This window comes from Otolemur garnettii, unplaced genomic scaffold, assembly GCF_000181295.1.
Source record: "Otolemur garnettii isolate 467f Iridium unplaced genomic scaffold, OtoGar3 scaffold00206, whole genome shotgun sequence".
Lineage (NCBI taxonomy): Eukaryota > Metazoa > Chordata > Mammalia > Primates > Galagidae > Otolemur > Otolemur garnettii.
Genome location: NW_003852601.1, coordinates 1,347,338 through 1,369,097, shown reverse-complemented (window position 1 = coordinate 1,369,097; position 21,760 = coordinate 1,347,338).

Below are 21,760 nucleotides of genomic sequence, written 5' to 3'. Positions count from 1 at the left end.
AGTAATTGAGGTTAAATTGGCTTGTGCACTTAACCCCTGAACAGCATGGGTGCTAAGGGTACCAACACCTCACACAGTCAAAAATTCACATATAACTTTTGATTTCCCCAAAACTTAACTACTAACACCCTACTGCTGACTGGTAATGTTACAGATAACATAAACATGTTATTTGTATGTTATATGTATTATATTCTATATGAACAATCATTCAAATTTCATGGAAAATTTATGAGAAAAACTATGTATGCATTTCAATTTTTTTTGCACCAAATAAAACTCGTACTAACTTATTACAGTTAATCTGCACAGTATCTAGTTTGAGGCAATAAGAAGGATAGGACATTAATTTGAAAATAACTTCTATCAGAGTAATAGAAATTAGGCTAAAATTGAAGAAAGAACAAACATCAAATTTATGGTGAAACTTGGTTGAAATTATTTATACTTTATGAAAATTTTACAGGGACAACACCCCCAGAAATCTGAAGTTTACAAATAGATAACTCATTTTAAGAAAGGGTGAGATAATGTAGTATGTGAGTCTCATAGTGGCAGAGTGGTCCTTCATTTTCCATATTTGCAAGAACACGTGAAGATTAATAGAATTCAGAAATGAATTCATCTGGGCCTTAACTTTTTGTTGGCAAATTTTTGATTAATGATTTGATCTTTTCATATGTATAGACCTATTCAGATTGTCTATACTCTCTTGAGTTAGTTGCTAGGAAGTAAATTTTATAATTTGAGGAAATTTTCCATTTCATCTAAGTTACCTAATTTGTTGGCAGACAGTTATAGTATTTCTTTATAATTCTTTTGTAGTTTTTTTTTTTTTTAAGATGGATAATAATGTCCCTCATTCATTTCTGGTTCTAGCAGTTTGATGCTCCTATCTTTATTTTTCCTGATCAAATTAACTAAAGGTTTGTCAGTTTCATTGATCTTTCCTAAGAATTTTTTTCTTTGGCTTAATTGTTTGTCTCTATTGCTTTCTAATAACTAATCATTGTTTTTTTTTTTTTTTCTTTTAAGTTCAGTTGCTTTAGGTTTAGTACGTTCTTCTTCTTACTACTGTCTTAAGTTGGAAGGTTAAGTTATTGATTTAAAATCTGTCTTCCTTCCTAATATATGTTTGTACATCTATAAGTTTCTTTCCAAGCACAGTTGTAGCTACATACTGTAAGTCTGGATATGCTGTACCTTCCTTTTAATCTATCTCAGTATTTTCTTATTTTCTTTTTGATTTATTCTTTAACCCATTGGGTGTTTATAAGTGTGTTGTTTAATTTTCATTATTTTATAAATTTTTCTAATCCTTTCCAATTAAAAATTAATTCCATTCTATTTTGACCACAGAACATATTTGGTGTTATTTTATGCTTTTAAATTTATTAAAGGTCATTTTATGGCCTACCATATTCTCTTTCAGGGAGAATATTACCTGTGCACTTGAGAAGATGTGTATTTCTACTGTTGGGTGGCATTTGTCAGATTTATCTATTAGGTCTAGTTAAATTTTAGTTGTTCTAATCTATTTCTTGTTAACCTTCTGTCCACTCATTGTATCAGTCATTAAAAGTAAGGTATTGCAATCTCCAACTATTATTGTTAGAGTGCCTTTTCTTTCCTTCATTTCTGTCAGTTTTTGCTTCATGTATTATATTTTGTGCGTTCTGCTCTTTAATGAATATATATTTACATTTGTCACATCTTCTTGATGGGCTGAAATGTTTATTATACTATGTCCTTCTTTATCTCTAGTAACTTATTTGCATTAAAGTCTGTTTTGCCTGATATTGGTATAACCATTCTAGTTTTCCAGTAGGTGCCATTTACATGATATGGAATTTTCTGCCCTTTTAATTTCAGTCTATTTATGTCTTAGAATCTGAAGTATGTCTCTTGTACAGAATATAAAGTTGGAGTTTCATTTTTATACAGTCTGAAAATCTTTGCTTTTTGTTTGGATTTTTAGTACATTCACAATTTTTGCTAATATTTTTGGAGTTATGTCTGATTTTAATTTTTATATTCTACATGTTTCATGGTTTTATTTTTTGATCCTTTGTTCCTATATTGCTTTCTTTCACATGGAATGAATATTGTCCAATGTAGTATTTTAATTTCACTAACGGTTTTCACTATATTTTCATGTTTATTTTTAGTCATTGCTCTAGAGTTTACCATATAGACTAGTCTTCATTTATTCATATATTTTCTCCTGGGGCTTCTGTTATCTGTGGTCATCATGATCCATAAATAGGTGGATATAGCCCAATAAGATATCTTAAGAGAGAGATAAAACATATTTACATAACTTTATTACAGTATATTATTATAGTTTTTACATTTTACTGGTTATTATTGATCATTTTACTATGCCTAATTTATAAATTAAACTTTATCTTAGGCAAGTATGCATAAGATTTGAATTACCAACTAGGATCACTTGCTTTCAGCCTTTGGAACTTCCTCTAGTGTTTCTTACGAGGCAGATCTGTTAGAAACAAATTATCTGAGTTTTTGTTTATCTGGTATGGTCTTTATTTGCCTTATTTTTTTAATGGTAGCTTTGCTGGATATAGGATATTTGTTTGACTTCATTTTTTCTTTGAGTACTGTAAATATGTTATGTCATTGTCTTCATGAGAAGTCAGTTTATCTTATTGAGGTTCCTTTGTGAGTAATATGACATGTTCCACTTGCTGCTTTCAAGAATTTATCCCCCTTTTTGACGTTTAGCATTTTATTATGTTGTGTTCCTTGTAGGTCTCTTCCAATGTATTTTACTTGGAGTTCATTGAGCTTCCTGGATGAGTAGTTCATTGTTTTTCACTCATTTCTTTTGAAGAATTTAGCTATTATTTCTTCATATATTTTTTTCTTCTACATTCTTCTTTTCCTGGTGCTCCCATTATAGATATGTTGGTATCCTAAAAGTGCCCCACGTATTTCTGAGGCTTTGTTCAGTTTATCTCTTCTTTATCTGTGTTCTTTATTTTTTTGATTTGTGTAATCTCTATTGATCTTTATTCAACTTTGCTAATTCTTCTGCCCAAGTGAATTTATTGTTTAGTCCATGTGGCAAATATTTACTTCAGTTATTATAATTTTCAACACCACAATTTCCATAGGATTCTTTATTGATATTTTCTATTTTATATGTCATTGTAGTTTGACCTTCTTTTACTTCTTTGATAATGCTTTCTTTTGGTCCTATGAACATATTTTTAATAGCTACTTTTAATGGTTTAGTCCAACATCTGATTGATCTCCTATGCAGTTTCTATGACCTACATTTTCCTCTAATGTGGAGGATATACTTCCTTGTTTCTTTTCATACTTTGTCTTTTTTGGTTAGGAACTAGACATTTCAGATATCATATAAAAACTGTGTATATTCCTCCCCCTACTCTGGGAGTGGCTATTAATATTTACTGATTTATTTGCTTAGTGAATGGCTAGATTATTTTAGTGGCACCACAGTGTTAAGTCTTTGATATTGTTTCTCAGGTCAGCACAGCATTGGGGCATGTCCAAATCATTCTTGGATGATGGTATTTCTGGTATGGTTCTCTTTCACTCATACCCTGACCAGCATCAGGTGTTATGGCTGATTATTGGTTGATTTCTCTATAATTTACAACAATTCCATGGAATGCAATTTCTTCTACGAACTAATCACATCTTATTGGGAATCTTTTGACAAAACAGTTTTGATATTTGGATGCAATATTTGTTTTAACCCCCAGGAGAACTCTGCCAAGCTGTTTTGTTTCTAGGTTCTGTACTAAACACTAGCCAGCCTACATTCTAGGCTCTATCTTTACTAGTTCTATCAATCTCCTTCTAATTGCTTTTTACTACAACCTCTACTGTTCTTGAGAGGGCCCTCAGGTTTAAAGTCATCCAAACTTTATTGCGAATGATGTAATTTCTTTTGAGAAGAGATTAAGAAATATTATTATTATTTTTGAGACAAAGTCTCATTTTGTTGCCCTCGGTAGATTGCTATGGTATCATAGCTCACAGCAACCTCCAGCTCTTGGGTTTAGGCTATTCTCTTGGCTCAGCCTCCCAAGAAGCTGGGACTACAGGTGCCTGCCACACACCCAGCTAGTGTATTGTTGCAGTTTGGCCAGGGTCGGGTTCAAACTCATCACCCTAGATATATGGAGCTGGTGCCCTACTCACTGAGCCACAGGTGCCACCCAAGATTAAGAAATATTTTATGGCTTTTTCTCTCCACCAGGAAAAATCTGTCAGTCAGAGCTCTGGAACTGAGGGTGGGAGTATTGCAAGATTCCCACTAGTGACACTCTTGTTGTAGAAGCTTAGCATTCAGTGAAAGTATAATGAGAAGTCAGCAACCTCTGGTGAATGATCCTGTTTTTTTCCTTGTGTGGAAACACTACATCATGAGTTTTGGTTCAGAGTCAGAGAGAGAGGAAGCCCTGCCTTTTTTTTTTTTTTTTTTTTTTTTTTTGGCTATAGTGTTCAGGAGTGGACTTACTATTTTACTGAGTTGGAATGAAAGAAGGGAAAAGTCTTATTCAAAACAGCACAGAATCTATTCTTTCTCACCATATTTTGATAGTTTTTTAAATAGATGTTTCTTTATTTGCTGTATGATCTTAGGCCTACTTCCAGAGGATTTAAATGATTATTTTTACATTATTTTTATTAGTTTCACTGGAGAAAATATCAATAGAGCTCCTCATGCTAGAAATAAATTCCCATTCTTCTATTCTTTTTATCTTTTTTTTTTTTCTTGAGACAGAGTCTCACTTTATCACCCTTGGTAGAGTACTGTGGCATCACAGCTCACAGCAACCTCAACTCCTGGGCTTAGGCGATTCTCTTGCCTCAGCCTCCCAAGTAGCTGGGACTACAGGCACCAGACACAACGCCTGGCTATTTTTTTGCAGTTTGACTGGGGCTAGGTTCTATCCTGCCACCCTCAGTATATGGGGCTGGCGCCCTACCCCCTGAGCAACAGGCGCTGCCTGCCATTCTCCTTTTCTGGCGATAAGACTTACTGATCACTTGTGTGTGATAGACTCTGTGATAGCTGATGGCAGATGGATATTGTTAAGGAGTAAATGATTATGTCTCTCCTAAATATAGTTGAAACTCTAATCCTCATTTATGGTATGTGGAGATGGAGCCCTTGAGAGGTGATTAGATGAGGTCATGAAACTGGGTCCCTTATGATGGTAATAGTGCCTTTTATACATGAGCTTCTCTCTCTGTCTCTTTTCTCCTCTCTCTTTAAGTACACACAAAGAAGGGATAATGTAAAAATACAATAACATGATATCCACTTATAGGCCAGGAGAAGAGGCCTCCCAATGAAACCTACCTTGCAAGCATCTTAATCGTGAATTTTCAAGTCTCCAAACTATGAGAAATATATTCTTCTGGCTAATCCACAGCATTTCACATTTTATTATGAAAGCCAAAGCAGACTGAGATAGGTGAATGCTGTTGAGTAATCACAATATGGTTGCTATCTTCAGCAACATCTTAGAGGAGAGTAACATTAATTAACTAAACACAGAAAAATATATAAAATCACACATGTCCAGAGTGACAAAAAACAAAGCACCATAAGTGCATATAAAACTGCATTGATCTAATCAAAAAGGTCAAGAAAGAAACAATAAATTCTACAGGAAAACATAAAATGTTTCTGTTGAGAGTAGTGTATTCCAGGCCTAAGCAACAAAATTTCCTACCCTAAGACTAATATTTGGACAACCACTAAGGAACCTTTAACATAGGGATGACATGACCTTTGTGTTATGCAAAGATCATGCTGGCATCACTGGGATCACTGGGGAAAATGATTTGGATGGGGACTCTGAGAAAAGCATATTATTTTTATACACTCTTACACAGACTATTTCTGACACCATATATGTGGGGTTTTTTCCACATTGGCTGATTCTCCATGGACACCAACTGGGTGCCCTACAGTTCAATTAAATTCCAACAGTATCCACCTGTACCTAGCCATCAGATCCCACAAGTTAAGAGCTCATACAAGATTGTCCCCTCTTCAGACACCAGTCATAAGTCTGAGCCTCCTGAACTTTTGAACAACTGTGTATAAATCACAGGTTCTCATAGCTTCCCCTTTGGGACCTCCTTGGGCTCCCTGTCCATGACCTCTGCGGTTCTTGAACCACACTCTGGGAATCATTAGGATCTTCCATGTTGCTCCTGATGTGTCCAGACCATGACATATAAGAGATTTGTTTAGTAGTATGTTTGTGTACTTTTTAAAAAAGTATTCTAATTTTTTTCATTTCTAAATATGAGCACTTATCCATAGAATACTTATTTTGTAGCTCTTTACTTAATTAACCTCTTTATATATAGCAACAGAGGTCATGTTACAGCAAAGGCAATCATTATTTTCTTTCTTTTTTAAAATTTCAGATTAATATGAGAGTAAAAATTATTAGGTTATGTAGTTTGCAATTGTCTGGCAAAGTCCAAGTTGTAGTTGAGCCTTTCACCTAGAGGATGTACTGTATATCCTTATCCTTACATTGTGTATATCCTTACATTGTGCCCATTATGTGAGAGCTTACCAATACCTCTTCTCCCCTTCTCTTATAACTCTCCTCCCTCTCTCCACATTTGAAATTAATTGTGTTTTTCCAAGTAAGCATGTATTAGTTTTTCTATTGTTTTCATATTAGTATTGAGTAAAATGGATACTTGTTTTTCTGTCCTTGTGATACTTTACTAAGGGGAATGTTCTTCAAGTCCATCTAGGTTAAGAAAATATGTAAAATCTCTGTCTTTTTATGGCTAAGTTTTACTCCATGGTATACACATAGCACAGTTAATTAGTCCATTCATGTGTTGAAGGGTACTTGAGTAGATTCAGCATCTTGGCTACTGTGAATGGAGCTTTGATAAGTTTTCTAGTGCAAATGTCCTTATGGTAAAATAATTTTTTTTTATCCTTCTGGGTAGACACCTAATAATGAGATAGCAGGATCAAATGGAAGGTCTACTTTCACCTCTTTGAGAATTCTCCAGACTTCTTTCCATAGAGGCTATATTAATTTGCAATACCGCCAACAGCATAAAAGTGTTCTCATATTTCCACATCTACACCAGCATCTACAGCTTTGGGACTTTGTCATGTAGTATATTCTTATTGGGGTTAGGTGATATCTCAATGTGTTTTTGATTCATATTTCTCTAATGATTAGAGATGATGACCATTTTTTCATGTGTTTGTTGGTCGTTCATCCATCTTCTTCAGAGGTTATGTTCATGTCTCTTGCCCATTTATATATGGCATTGTTTGTTCTTTTCCTGATGATTAGTTTAAGCTATGTGTAGGTTCTAGTTATCAACTCTTTGTCATATTTGTACCATACAAATATCTTCTCTCATTCTGAAGGCTATCTTTTTGCTTTAGTTGTGCCCTTATCTGTGTAGAATCTTTTTAGCTTGGTATGTCCCAGTTATTTATTTTTTAGTGTTGTTGAAATTGCCATAAAGGTCTTCTTCATAAAATATTTTCTCATGCCTGCAGGGAGAATAGATACCAAAGACCCCATTCTCAGCAAGGGAAAACACCCCAAAGAAAAGGGAAAAATAAAGAAATAAGCTGAGAAAGGCAGAATAAAGAAAAGTCAGCTAGTTTACCTTTAAACCAACCACTGCTAAATTTCTTATTGGAGCAGTTTCCTGGGAGCCTGGCCTGTAGGGGACATAGCTTGCAAACACCCCTACTGGCTGTTTGAACACTCTGAAGGAATAATGCCCACAGAGGAAGCTGTGTGCAAGGCCTGGCAAGAAACATAAACTAGGCTGTCTCTTGCCCAGTCAATAGCCAAAGCAATTACCCATTATGGGGATTTGTATTTGGCCATATCAGAGATCAACTTAACAGCCTGAGCCCTGAAATATGATCAGGAGAGCTCATATCCCTTATCACAGAGGAAAAACCTCTGTGATAGAGATCAGAGGAAAATTCCTCTGTCCTACTGATTCTTCAGAGGAGATTGATGCTGGTGGCATCTTACTCCACAGTGAAATAGTGGAGATTAACACTCCCCTAGGAACCTGTGTGTCTGCTCCCACACTAGGCTCAGGTTTTGAATTTTACAAAGTTTCTAAGACCCTTAAAGTTAATGATTATAGAGACAATAGGAGTTGACATGCTTGCTCAGAGAAACTGCTATTGTCTTTATTCCCTTCCTCACCTTACTCTCTAGCTAATGAGCAAATAGCCTTCAATAAAAGTTGAGTAGAACAAACACTCAGGGCCACTGCTGTGAACCCCACAAGCTAGCAGTGGTCCCCTGTGCTCCCACTTTTGAAAAATTTATATAGTATATATTGTGTCTTTTGTCTCTCACCATTCTAACTTTACTTTTCTTCAGTTGACCACTGCCAGCTCAACAAGTCTTAAAGGACCCTGTCCCCAGGGCAGGACCCCAGCAAGGCCAATGTCATTAAGAGTTTTCCCGACACTTTCTTGTAGACTTTTTATTGTTTGTGTCTTAAATTTAAATCTTTAGCCGGCAAGAGTCAACTTTTGTAAGTGGTGAGAAGTGCAGGTCCACTTTCAGTCTTATACTGTTGCTATCCAGTTCTCACAGCACCGTTTCTTAAATAGGGATTTCCTCCCCCCCGCCAGGGTATGCTTTTGTTTGGTCTATTAAAGATGCTATATGCATCTGTTTTTATCTCTGGGTTGTTTATTCTATTCCATAGTTCTAGATCTCTATTTTTGTGCCAGTACCATGATGTTTTGATCACTATAGATTTGTAGTATAAGCTTAAGTCTGGTAACATGATGCCTCCAGATTTGATTCTATTTCTAAAAATGGTACTGAGTGTTCCAGTTTTTTTCTGCTTCCATATAAAATGATGTACTATTTTTTCAAATTTGTCAAAGTATGACATTGGTGCTCTGATGGGGATTGCATTAAAATCTGTAGATCGCTTTAAGAATGCTGATTCTTCCCAGTCATGAGCATGGTATGCTTTTCCATTTGTTAGCATCTTCTCCTATTTTTTTTTCATGTTTTCCTAGAGCTCTCTGTAGGGATCCTTGATTCCCTTTGCTAAGTATATTACCAGGAATTCAACTTTCTTTGTAGCTACTGTGAAGAGTTTTGTGCCTCTGATTTGGTTCTCAGTCTATTGACTATTAATTGACTATTATTAGCCTATATAAAGGCTACTGATTGGTGGACACTGATTTTATTTCCTAAAACATTACTCTACTTCTTGTTTCCAGAGCATTGTAGTGAAACCCTAGGGTTTTCTAAGTATAAGATATTATCATCATCAACTACAGAGAGTTTGACCTCATTGGTGACATTTGAATATCTTTGATATCTTTCTCTTGCCTGAGTGAACTGGCTAGGTTGTCATTTTGTTTGAGAAATCTAATGATTCACCTCTTTATCTACTCCTTGACACAGATGTCAAGGTTACTTTAGTTTCCATGACTTTATGTGAGGATGGATATTTTTCTTGGAGTTGAGTTCTACTTTAATTTCATAGTGATCCAAAAAGATACAAGATATAATTTCTATACTTTTTAATTTATTGATATTTGATTTGATTCCTAATTTATGATCAATTTTGGAGAATGAACCATAGACTAATGAGCGGAACATATACTCAACTTACTGGGGTGGAGTCTTCTGTAGATGTCTGTTAAGCCCATTTTTTCTAAAGTCTTGTATTGCTTCTTTGTTTAGTTTTTGGTTGGAGGATCTATCTAGTTCTGTCAGTCCCTAGTTACTATGCTGTTGCAGGATATCATACTGTTCAGATCAGTTAGGATCCATTTTATATATCTGGAAGAATTTAAGTTGGATACATATTTAGAATTCAAATGTCTTCTTATTGTATTGTTCCTTTGACCAGTCTATAGTGTCTATTTTTATCTTTCCTTACTTTTATTGGCTTGTAGCCCAAGGAATCTGTCAAGAAGATGATGATTCCTGCATTTTTCTAATTTCCATTTGTGTGTAGTATGGTTTTTCAATCCTTCACCCTGACTCTTGTTTGTTCTTGGAGGTTTGATAGGTTTATTGAAGACATCATATATTTGGATGAACATATAGTATATCTTGGATCAAACAAAGACTTTGGATTGTGTTTTTTTATCAAGTCAGCTAGCCTGTGGCTTTTCAGTGGGGGTATTCAAGCCATTCAAATTTACTGAGAGAATTGATAAGTATGGTGGTGTCCTGTTCATCTTGTTTTTTTAAGGTCTATTGCTTAGTTTTACCATTTGTACCAATTTTTTGTCCCTGGGTGTCTTTGATTCACATGTGGTTCATTGTGATGGTCAGAACACTTCCTGCAGAGCTGATATTCTTGTCATGAATTTCCTCAATGTTTGCATGTTAGTAAATGATTTGATTTCTCCATTGAATATGAAACTTCACTTAGCAGAATACATAATCCTGAGATGAAAATGGTTTTATTTCAGAAAGTTAAAGTCAGATGACTCCTCTTTTTAGGCTTAAAAATTTTCTATTGAAAAGTCCATTGGTACCCTGATGTTTTTCATCTGATAGGTAAGAAGTTACTTTTTTTCTCCTTCAGAAATCCTCATGATTCATATGTTTGTGAATTTCATATAGCTCTTATCTCTCTAAGAAATAGTTATTATTTTGTTCTTTTGTCCTTTTTCTTTTTCTGCCTTTTTGAATGCTTGGGTTAGTTCAAAAGTCTTGCCTGTCTCTTCTTTCTTCTAAATTTATTTTACATTTTTTTCAGGGTTAATACAGGCTACAAAAATTAGTTTATACTAATTGCATTTATTAGGTAAAGTCCCTCTGAGAATTGTGTCCAGTTCCCAAGCAGTGTGTCATACACCACAAACCCCATCACCCTACCTCCTCCTCTCTCCCTGCTCTCTCATTCCCCTGCTCCCCACCTTGAACTGATTTGAGTTTTTAATCTTATGAGGGTATGTATTACACTGTCTACTGACTTCATGTTAGAAATGAACACATTGGATTCTTGCTTCTCAATTCTTGAGATACTTTACTAAGAAGAATGTGTTCCAACACAAGGCAGGTTAATACAAAAGATTTAAAGTCTGTCTTTTTTATTGTTTAGGATTCATTGATGGCACAAAGAAATATATTACACTGATTGCATTTGTTATGTAAAGTCTCTCTTATAATTGTGTCCACCTCCAAGAAGTGTGCCAGACACCATAAGCCCCAATCTCCCTTGCTCCTCCCCTTTCCCCACTTCCTCATTCTTCTTGAATTGTTTCAAGTATTTCTCTTATAAGGGTGTGTAGTACATTATCTACTGGCTTCATATTAGAATTGAGTACATTGGATTCTTGCTTCTCCAATCTTGTGTTACTTTCCTAAGAATAATGTGTTCCAACACAAACCAGGTTACTACAAAAGATGTAAAATCTACATATTTTTAATGGCTGAATAGTATTCCATGGTATACTTATACCACAGCTTGTTAATCCATTCCTGTGCTTGTGGACATTTAGGTTGTTTCCACATTTTGGTGATTGTAAATTGAGCTGCAATAAATAGTCTAGTGCAAAAGTCCTTGTGATAAAATGATTTTTTTTTCTTCTAGGTAGATGCATAGTAGTGGGAATGCAGGATAAAATGGAAGGTCTAGTTGAGTTATTTGAGGATTCTCCATACTTCCTTCCAAAAAGATTATATTAATTTGCAGACCACCAGCAGTGTATAAGTGTTCCCTTCTCTCAACATACATGCCAGAATTTGTAGCTTTGTGACTTTTTGACATGGGCTATTCTCACTGGGATTAATTGATATCTCAGAGTAGTATTAATTTGCATTTTTCTGATGATCAGGGACAATGAGCATTTTTTCAAATGTTTGTTAGCCATTCATCTTTCCTCATCAGAGAAGGTCCCATTTATATCTCTTGCCCTGTAGCAGATGGGATTGTTTGCTCATATTTTCTTGGATTTGAGCTCACTGTAGATTCTAGTTATCAACCGTTAGTCAGATTGATACCCTGAAAAAATATCTTCCCATTCTGAATGTTGTATTTTTGTTTACTTGTTGTGTCTTCAGCTGTGCAGAACCTTTTCAGCTTAATTCAGTCCCTTTTGTTATTTTCTTGTTGGTATTGTGATGGCCACTGAAGTCTTTGTCACAAAATCTTTCTCCAGTTCAACATAATCCAGGGTTTTACCCATACTTTTTTCTAAGATTTTTTTTTTTTTTTTACCATTTCTTATCTTAGATTTAAGTATTTTATCCATCTTGATTCAATTTTTGTAAGTGGTGAAAAGACTGGGTCAAGTTTCAGCTTTTACATGTTGTTATCCAGTTCTCCCAGCACCATTTGTTGAATAGGGATCCTTTTCACCACTGTATGTTTTTGTTTGCTGTATCAAAGATCAGATGGCAAGAATATACTAGTTTCATCTCTCAGTCTTATATTCTGTTCCATTTGTCTATATCTTTATTTATGCAACAATATCGTGCTGTTTTGAATACTGTGGACTTTTAAGATAGCCTAAGTTCTGGTAGGGTTATGCCTACAGCTTTGTTTTTATTACTAAGAATAACCTTAACTATACAGATTTTTTTTCTGGTTTCATACAAAATGAAGTACTATTTTCCCCACTTCTTCAAAATATGGTGTTGGCATTTTAATGGAGATTGCATTGAATCTGTAGATTGCTTTGGGTAGAATAGATTTTTTACCAATGTTGATTCTTGCCATGAAGAGCATGGTATGTTCTTTTTCACTTGTTACTGTCTTTTGAAATTTCTTTTCTTAGGGTTCCATAATTCTCTTTGTAAAGATCCTTCACCTCTTTGGTTAGGTAGATTCCTATTTTATTTTTTTCATTTTCTTTGAAACTCCTGAGGAGGGAATCGTTTCCTTGATCTCCTTATCCACTTGGCTGATATTGGCATATACAAAGTCTAGTGATTTGTGGACATTAATTTTTTTTATCCTGAGATGTTACTCTATTTATTGATCCCTAGCAGAAGTGTTATGGTTGAGTCTGTACAGTTTTATAAGTATAAGATTATATCATCAGCAAAGAGCAAGAGTTTGACCTACTTTGTCTCATTTGGATGTCCTTCATATCTTTATCTTGTCTAATTTCATTGGCTAAAATTTCCAGTACAATGTTGAATAACAGTGTTGATAGTGGACATAATTGTATGACTCTAGTTCTAAGTGGAAAAGCTTTTAGTTTTAATTCATTCAGTATGATGTTAGTGGGTTTGTTATAGGTGGCTTCAATCAGCATAAGAAATTTGTCACCTATTCCTATACTCTTAAGTGTTTTTGTTAGAAAAGGATGCCGAATTTCATTAGATGCTTTTCCCACATCTGGATCATATGGTCTTTATTTTTGCTTCTATTGATATGGTGTATTATATTTTTGGATTTGTGTATGTTAATCCAGCCTTGCACTCTTTAGATGAAGGCTATTTGATCATGATGTATAATTTTTTAATGTGTATCTATAATCTATTATTTAAGATATTTAAGATTTTATTGACTATTTTTTTCATTAATATTCATTAGTGAAATTGGTCTGTAGCTATCCTTTTTCATTGGGTCCTTTCCTCGAATCAAGGTGATATGTGCTTCATAGAACATGTAGGGGAAGTTTCCCTACTTTTCCATGTTTTGGAATAGGTTCTGCAGTATATGTACAAACTCATCTTTGGAGGTGTGATAGAATTTTGATATGAAGCCATCTGGTCCTGGCCTTTTTCTTTTGGAGCCTTTTATATTGTTTCTGCAATCTCAGTGCTTGATACTCGTCTATTAAAGAAAAGCATTGCTTCCCGTTTAGGTCTAGGGAGATGGTGTGATTCCCAGTATGGGTCCATTTGATCCACATTGTCAAATTTCTGGGCTTAGAATTGTTGGTAGCAGTCAGAAATAATCTCATGTATCTCTGTGGTATCAGTTGTTATTTCCCCATATTTGTTTCTGATTGAGATTATTAGAGATTTTACTTTTCTCTTTCTGTTTAATCTAGCCAATGGTTTATCAATTTTATTTATCTTCTCAAAAAACAAACTTTATTTCATTAATTTTCTGAATGATTCTTTTATTTTAAATTTAATTTATTTCTGATTTAATTTTGTTTTTTTTTTCTTTTTTTATCTGCATCCACATGTTTATTGCAGCATTATTCACAATACCAAAGATACAGAATAAACCTAAGGGTCCATTAATGGCTGAAGGAATAAAGAAACTATAGTACATGCACATATTACTATGTGGCCTTATGAATGAATGGAATCTTGTCATTTGTGGCAACATGTTTGATCTGGAGGTCATCATGTTAAGTGAAATAAGCCAGTTACATAAGGACATATAGTACATAATCTGATGATGTGGGAAGATACAAAAGTTGATTTCTTACAAGTAAGTAGTAGACTAGTGATTACCAGAGGCTGGGTAGTGTTTGAGGGTGGAGAGGGAATCAGAAGAGACTGGTCAATGTGCAGAAAGTGACAATGAGATAGGAGAAATAAGTCCTGGTGTTATATTTCACAGTAGGCAACAACAGTTAACAATATTGTATTGTATTTTCGAAAATAGCTAGAGAGAAAGATTTTTTTAATTAATTTTTTATTTTTACATGTACATGTGATTATTAGGTTTTCACTTTTGCCTTCACAGAATTAAACAGGCTTAAAATTTAACAACAATAACAATGTTTAAGATAAGGACTAGAAACAAAAACCTTGTAAAGAATGAATGAAGATAAATATGTTCAGAAAAGAAATCCGAGGATTGCTGCAACAAAATATTAAGCAATAATAATAATAGTAATGCAAAGAAAGTAACATTCACATTGTCAGATGGGAGTATGACTATTATAGAATGCTTTGACTCTGAGGTTCAGTATAGAGTCATCAATTAATTTCTTATCATTTTTTTCCAAAGTCTCAAAAAATAGACAACTAATATTAATAAATAAAAATAAAAGATAAGTTCAAAAAACAGATCAAGCCAAATCTTATAGAGTTTTTTCTTTTCTCCTTCTAGTTTTGTTATTTAATTTATCTTCCTTTTCCATTTCCTCAAGATGACCCATTAGAGTGTTCGTGTATTCTCTTTCTATTTTTTGGATGTAGGCACCTAATGACATAAAGTTCCCGCTTAGGACTGCTTTTTCAGTGTCCCACTGGTTTGGGTAGCTTATGTCTTTACTGTTGTCATACTAAAGAAAATCGATAATTCCCTCCCTTATCTCTTCCTTGACCCAAGTGTCATACAGCATAAGGTTGTTTAGTTTCCATTCCTTTGTGTGGCAATGAAAACTTTTGCTGGAGTTGAGTTTCACCTTTATTGCCTTGCGTTCTGAGAAGATATAAGGTATAATTTCAATTCGTTTGATTTTTTTGAGGTTTGATTTGTGTCCTAGGATATCATCTATTTTATTCTTATTTCCATTTGTCTAAAATATGGTTTTCCATCCCTTAACACCTGAGTCTTATTTTGTCATTCAAGAGTAGGTGTGTTTACTGTAGACGGCATATGGATGGCTTGTGCTTTTTTCTCCAATCAGCCAGCCTGTGCTTCTTCAGTGAGGAATTCCAGCCATCAACAACATTTATTTAGAGAAATGATAATTGTTGTGGAGTTCTATCCATTTTATTTTGTGAAAGTCCATTGCCTGGTTTTATCTTTTGCAACATTGCAAAAGCTAGGTTTATTTTATTTTATTTTTATTTTGTTATTTTCTGACTGTTTATTTTTTTATCATTATTATTTATTTATTTATTTTTTGGAGACAGAGTCTCATTTTATTGCCCTCAGTAGGGTGCCATACATCACAGCTCACAGCAACCTCCACCTCTTGGACTTAGGTGATTCTCTTGCCTCAGCCTCCCAAGTAGCTGGGACTACAGGTACTCATCACAATGCCTGGCTATATTTTTGCTGTTGTTGTTATTGTTGCAGTTTGGCCTGGGCTGGGTTCAAACCTGCCACCATTGGTATACGGGGCTGGCGCCCTACTCACTGAGCCACAGACGCCACCCTATTTTCTGTTTAGTTTGCTGGTGGTCCATTGTTATGGTCATGTGGAGAATAGGTCTAAGTATTTCTTGTACAGCTGATCTTGTTGTGGAAACTTCCTCAAGGTTTGCATATCAGTAAAAAATTATATTTCTCCAGCCATTTTAAAACTTAGCTTTGTGGGATATAGAATTCTAGGCTGAAAATTGTTCTGTTTAATTAGATTAAAGACAGGTGGCCATTCTGTTCTGGTTTGAAAAGTTTCATTTGAAATGTATCTTGTCACCCTGATGGATTTTCCCCTGTAGGTCAATTGGCACTTACTCCTGCTTCTTGCAGAGTATTTTCTTTTGTCTTGACTTTGGACAGGTTAATAATAAAGTGTCTTGAAGAAGCTCTGTTTGAGTTGAGACATCCTGATATTCAATATCCTTTTGATTGGAGTGTCAGAATCTTTGGTGATTCTTAGAAATTTTTATTTATGATATCCTCTAGTAGGGCTTCCATTCTGCCTGGGAGTTCTTCCTTCTTTTCTGAGATACCTATAATTCATATGTTTGAACAGTTTATAAAATTTTATAATTCTCTCAGTGAATGTTCTGATTTCTTTGTCTCTGTTTTGTTTCTGTATCTTCAGCTGCCTATGTTAGCTCAAGAGCTTTATCCTCTACTCCTAAGGTTTTTGGTTTGGCATGGTATAATTTGTTATTGATACTTTCTATTGCATTTTTAAGTTCCCCAATGGAGAACTTCAAGTCCTTAAGCTTCACTATATTGTTTCTATATTCTTCATATCATTCATTTCTTATTTGATTAATTTTTGGGTTTAATTTTCATTATTCTACATTTTCTCATCAATTTCCTTCATTGTTTTTACCTTCCATATTTTAAATTACCTCTCTGTCATTTCTAGCATTTCTCTTTAGGTGGAATCCTCTACAGTAGCTACTCATAATCCTTTGAGGGAGTTGCTCTGCTCTGGTTTTTCATGTTGCCAGAATTTTTCTGTTATTTCTTCCTCATGAGTGTTTTCTTTTTACCTATTTACCTTCCCTACCTTTTACTTTCACTTCCTCCTCCTCCTCTTTAAGTTACTATGCCTCTGACCTAAGATGTCAAAGTGTCCTTTTGGTATAAGTCCAAAAGGAAGAGAAGAGTGAAGAACAAGAAAAGATAAAAAGATAAAAAAAAAACAGAAAAAAAGGGAAAGAAAGGAGTAAATAGGAAAACTGACAATAAGAATAGAATAACAGAAGGAGAGAGACAGGAGTAATATTGGTATACAGTAGTGTACTTTAACCCACACTTACAAATCTCAACCTCTGCTGTCTGGATTGGGTGTGTCCCTTGAGGTCAGGACCTATTTGCCAGTCTGAGCAGATAGAAGACCCCATCTCCACCAAATACGAAAGAAAACCAAAAATAGTATAAATCAAGTGTTTATAAAAAGGAACAAAAGATTTCAAGGGATAAAAATGGGGGAGAAAAAAGAATAGCAGGGGGCGGAAAACTAGCAGAAATTGAGCCCTAATTATTAAAGAAGGAAAAAATTAAAATTATAATAACAAAAGGAAAAATAAGAGAAAAAAGTGAAACAAAAATCTGGGGGAGAAATTTGAAAAATATTTTTTAAAATATAAGAAAAAATATATATCTTGCTGTATATTGCCTGGACAACAGGTAATCTAGGGTATGAGATGTTAATCAGAATGCTAATCAGCTGTATAATATGGATACTGGAAGCCTCTGTCTTGTTGAGGGGACCTGGTCCCATCTTCCTGACTTTTTTACCTTTAATCCCCACAGGGTTGGGAACCTGAAGCTCTCCTAAGCCTGCTTAATAGACACTCCTTAACCTTTCCAAACCATGACATTTGGTCATGAAGAGGTTTTTCCAGTAAACTTTGTGTCACTGAAATCTCCCCAGGAGTGGTTGTTGAGCTTATCAGGTACACTAGTACAAACCTTACACTTGGACCTGAGGGTGGATTCTGCAAGGCAGCTTTCTCACAATGGCTGTGCTTGGCCTGCAGCTGAACAACATATGCTCTGCTCTACCCAGTGGCTCAGCCCTGGATCCTGGGAAGAGTTAAAAATCACTCTTTTAGTTGCTCAAGCTCTCCCAAGATAACTCAACAAGGGCCCAGGTCCAAAAGTAAACTGGCAGATGAGGCCTTCCTGCTGCTGCTGCACTGGCCAGCCTCTGCTGGCAGGCAAGTTTTCACACTCGTGCTACTTCGCCACTGCTTCTATCCTCCTTTTGGGGTCCCGAAGTCTCCAACTGCCTCCCTGTGACCTATAAGGGATGTTTAGGCATAGAACCCACCATCCAGATGTGCCTGAATTTTTTTCTCCTCAATCTTACTGTGCACGGCTGCAAAGAAGATGCCTGTAGTCCACCTTTTTGCTCTGCCTAGCTCCTTGATTTCTGAAATTCTTTCTTCTACATGTTTTTCTCTGTTGCTGAAACTCTCTACTGTGTTATGGAACTCCCTGAAAGTGACTTTAAATTTTTTAAGCTTTGCTATAGCCTTCCTAATTATGGCCAAATCCTTGTTGACTTGTTCATTAATTTAATTGATTTCTTGATACACTTTTCAAACTTCTTTGTAAATGTCTTTTTCAATCTTCTCCTCAAGTCTGTTCATCTTATTTGCCATCCATTTTATGAATTCTATTCCTGTCACTTCATCAATTTCTCTGTAGATAGTATTTTTAGCTGTATCTCCTTTGTAATCTCTTGAGGGAATTGATTTGTTCTTATTTTTCATGTTGTCAGGATTTCTCTGCTGATAGCTCCCTAGGTTTGTTTTCAATTTATTTATATATTTATTGTACTTTTTAAGCTAGAATATTATTTTGTCCCTAAACTTTTTAAAAGAGATATTCTAGTTGGGTTTCTTAGGCAGTTCCCAGGAGATGATTGGGGCCTGATAGGTGGAGCTTGGGAGTGCAGCCATTCAATTGGTTCTGGGGAATTTAGATGTAGATTCTGGTGTGCCAGTAGTAAAACTAGCTATCCCAAAGTACAGAGCTGTCCCCATCTCTTTCAGAACTTCCCATTTGAAAGTTACAGTTTGAAATCACACCCAAATGCCCCAGGATATGGAGCTTGGCACTCCCTTTCAACACTGACTGTTCAAATGAGCTGCTACTTATACCTATGGCCCTTCCCATATACAGCCTCCCAAAATTCCCTTTCGTGGTTTCAGTGTGTGAGGGTCCTTCAAAACTGGCCTTGCTTTCCCTAAGCTGGGTGGCTTGAGGCTGGCAGCAGGACCACCAAGTGATGCTCCTGGACTTGGGGAAGGTCACAGATAGTGAGCCTAATTATTCTATTCACAGTGCCAGCCCTGCACACCAAGAAATTGTAAAAGCTGTGGTTTCTACCATAGCCCCTCCCTACAACAGAGTCAAAATGCCATGACAGATTTTTTTCCCATCATTATAGGAGGGAATAGCTGAGACTTGCTGTATGCTTCTCAATATTTCTATGAGTGAGGTCGCCCAAGGCCAGGCACTCCCCTTTCTAAGCTGGCAGGTGCAGCACTGGGATGAACCTCTAGGAGAGGCATGCAGGACACAGATGCCAGACCAAGTCTCTCTATAGGGTAGAGAAAGCTTCCCCTTAGGAAGAGGAAGACTTTGAAGAAACCTTGCATCATCAATGTTAATGTACTTGAGCTATAGATTCCTCCCACTGTGCGTAGCAAGACACTCCCCTTTTACCATGCCACACAATGCAGAGAATCATCAAATTTCCCACCAGATATGTTGGGAAGGCAAAGCTTGTCTCTTTCCTCTCATGGCTGGTTATGAATCCAGCCTGTTGACAATAACAAAAAGGAAGACCATGGCCTCTGCAACCATTGCTTCTATGGTAGCTATAAGGACTGAGTAGGGTCCAAAGCTCCTTTGTCTTTTTTTGTGCCTGTGGGTAAAGCATAAACTCCAGGTTGTCTGAGCTGAGTCACCCACACAGGGAAGCAGGCCTTCAAAGGAAAAAATCTGTTGGGCAACCAAAGAAAGAAGCAGAATTGTCTGTGGTCTCAAGTCTGTTAGAGCCAAAATTGTTCACTATTCTGCCAGGAAGAAGGCGGAGCTAGAGGAAGATACACCTTTGTGCAGGAAAAATGAGTCCTTTATTCCTCAAATGGCACTCTTCCATGGGGTGAAATATCCTGTGTGTCACTGTTTGTAGAGAGCCCCTGTGAGGGAGAAGAGGCCCCCCCTTACCCTTCTTTTTGGCTCTAGGCTCCTCCACATCTGTTCTGCTCTGTAACTTTTCTCAGTTAACTCCCTTCCTCCTTCTCCTCTTTGTTATCTCTGAAGGTTTTAGGATAGAATATGCCCTATTACTTTCTGTTAGCTTCTGGTGTTGTCAACAATAGTTGGTTTTCCTTGGTTTGCACATGTATCACTCCAATCTCTATTTCCTTTTTTATATGGAGTTATCCCTATTTATCGGGTTCTATGTCTGTTCTCCTCTTCTTGTAAGGTCATCATCATATTAGAATAGAGCCCACCTTACTACAGTATGATGTTATCTTTACTAATTACATTTTCAATGACCCTATCTCTCTTTTCAGGGGAAATATTTAAGGTTAACTCTCTTGAAATGCACCCTCTAGCCTTCATCACATCAGATCTCTAGGAATCTGTTTCTTCTTTAAGAATAGTGAGAAGGTCTTCAAGGAGACGACATAGATAGCCTTAACATTTGCCCCCTGGTATTCAAAGGACACAGTAGGCAGTTGAAAGGCTGGGTCAAATACTCTATGATGATGGCTTGGCACCCATAGCTCAGTGATTAGGGCACCAGCCACATGCTCTGGGGCTGGTGGGTTTGAACCTGGCCCAGGCCTGCTAAGCAACGACAACAATAACAAAAATATCCAGTTATTGTGGCAGGTGTTTGTAGTCCCAGCTACTTGGGATTTTTTTTTTTTTTGCTAATTGGTATGTTAAGGCAAGAGAATCACTTAGGCTCAAGAGTTTGAGGTTTCTGTGAGCTGTGTTGTAACAACAGTCTATAGAGGGCGACATACTGAGACTCTGTCTCAAAAAAAAAAAAAAAGAAAGAGAGAGAGAGAGAGGAAAAGTCTATGATGGCAGAGTAGAAGAATGGTACGGTAAGAAATAGTTATTACATCAGCTGGCAGTCAGAGTCAAGCTATTCAAACTTTGAGGCAATCAGGGAAATTTGAATGCCATAGCGATATTTTATGATATTAGGGAAATATTATTCATTTTTGTTGTGGTAATGGTATTTTAGTTGTTATGTGAAGTTTTTGCTTTTAGAGATGCATGCTGAAGAATTTATAAATTCAAACAAGTTGTAAAATGAACACACACATACATAAATAAGTGATTAATGGAACAAATGTGGAATTCATGATAGAAATGTCAGACTCAGAAAATTTTTAAAAGTGATTTTTCCTAAGACAAATTTTGCTAGAAAATCAAGAGAAGAAAGAGGATGCAGATGTTATCACTGAGTGACAAGACTTTGAAAATGCTAGGCAAGCCACATGCTCCCCTGTATGAGAAGCCCAGAAAAATACCTATGACAGAAAAAACTTAGCACAAACATGGTCAGAGTAAATCAATAACAGATTGATGGACTCATCAACTCTTTGAGTAAGACCTTTCTTGCTTCCTCTCCACTCTGCCACCAGAGGAAAAGTGAATCAATGTCTCAAAAGTAACACATTAAAATGCAAAAGTTTCATGGTAA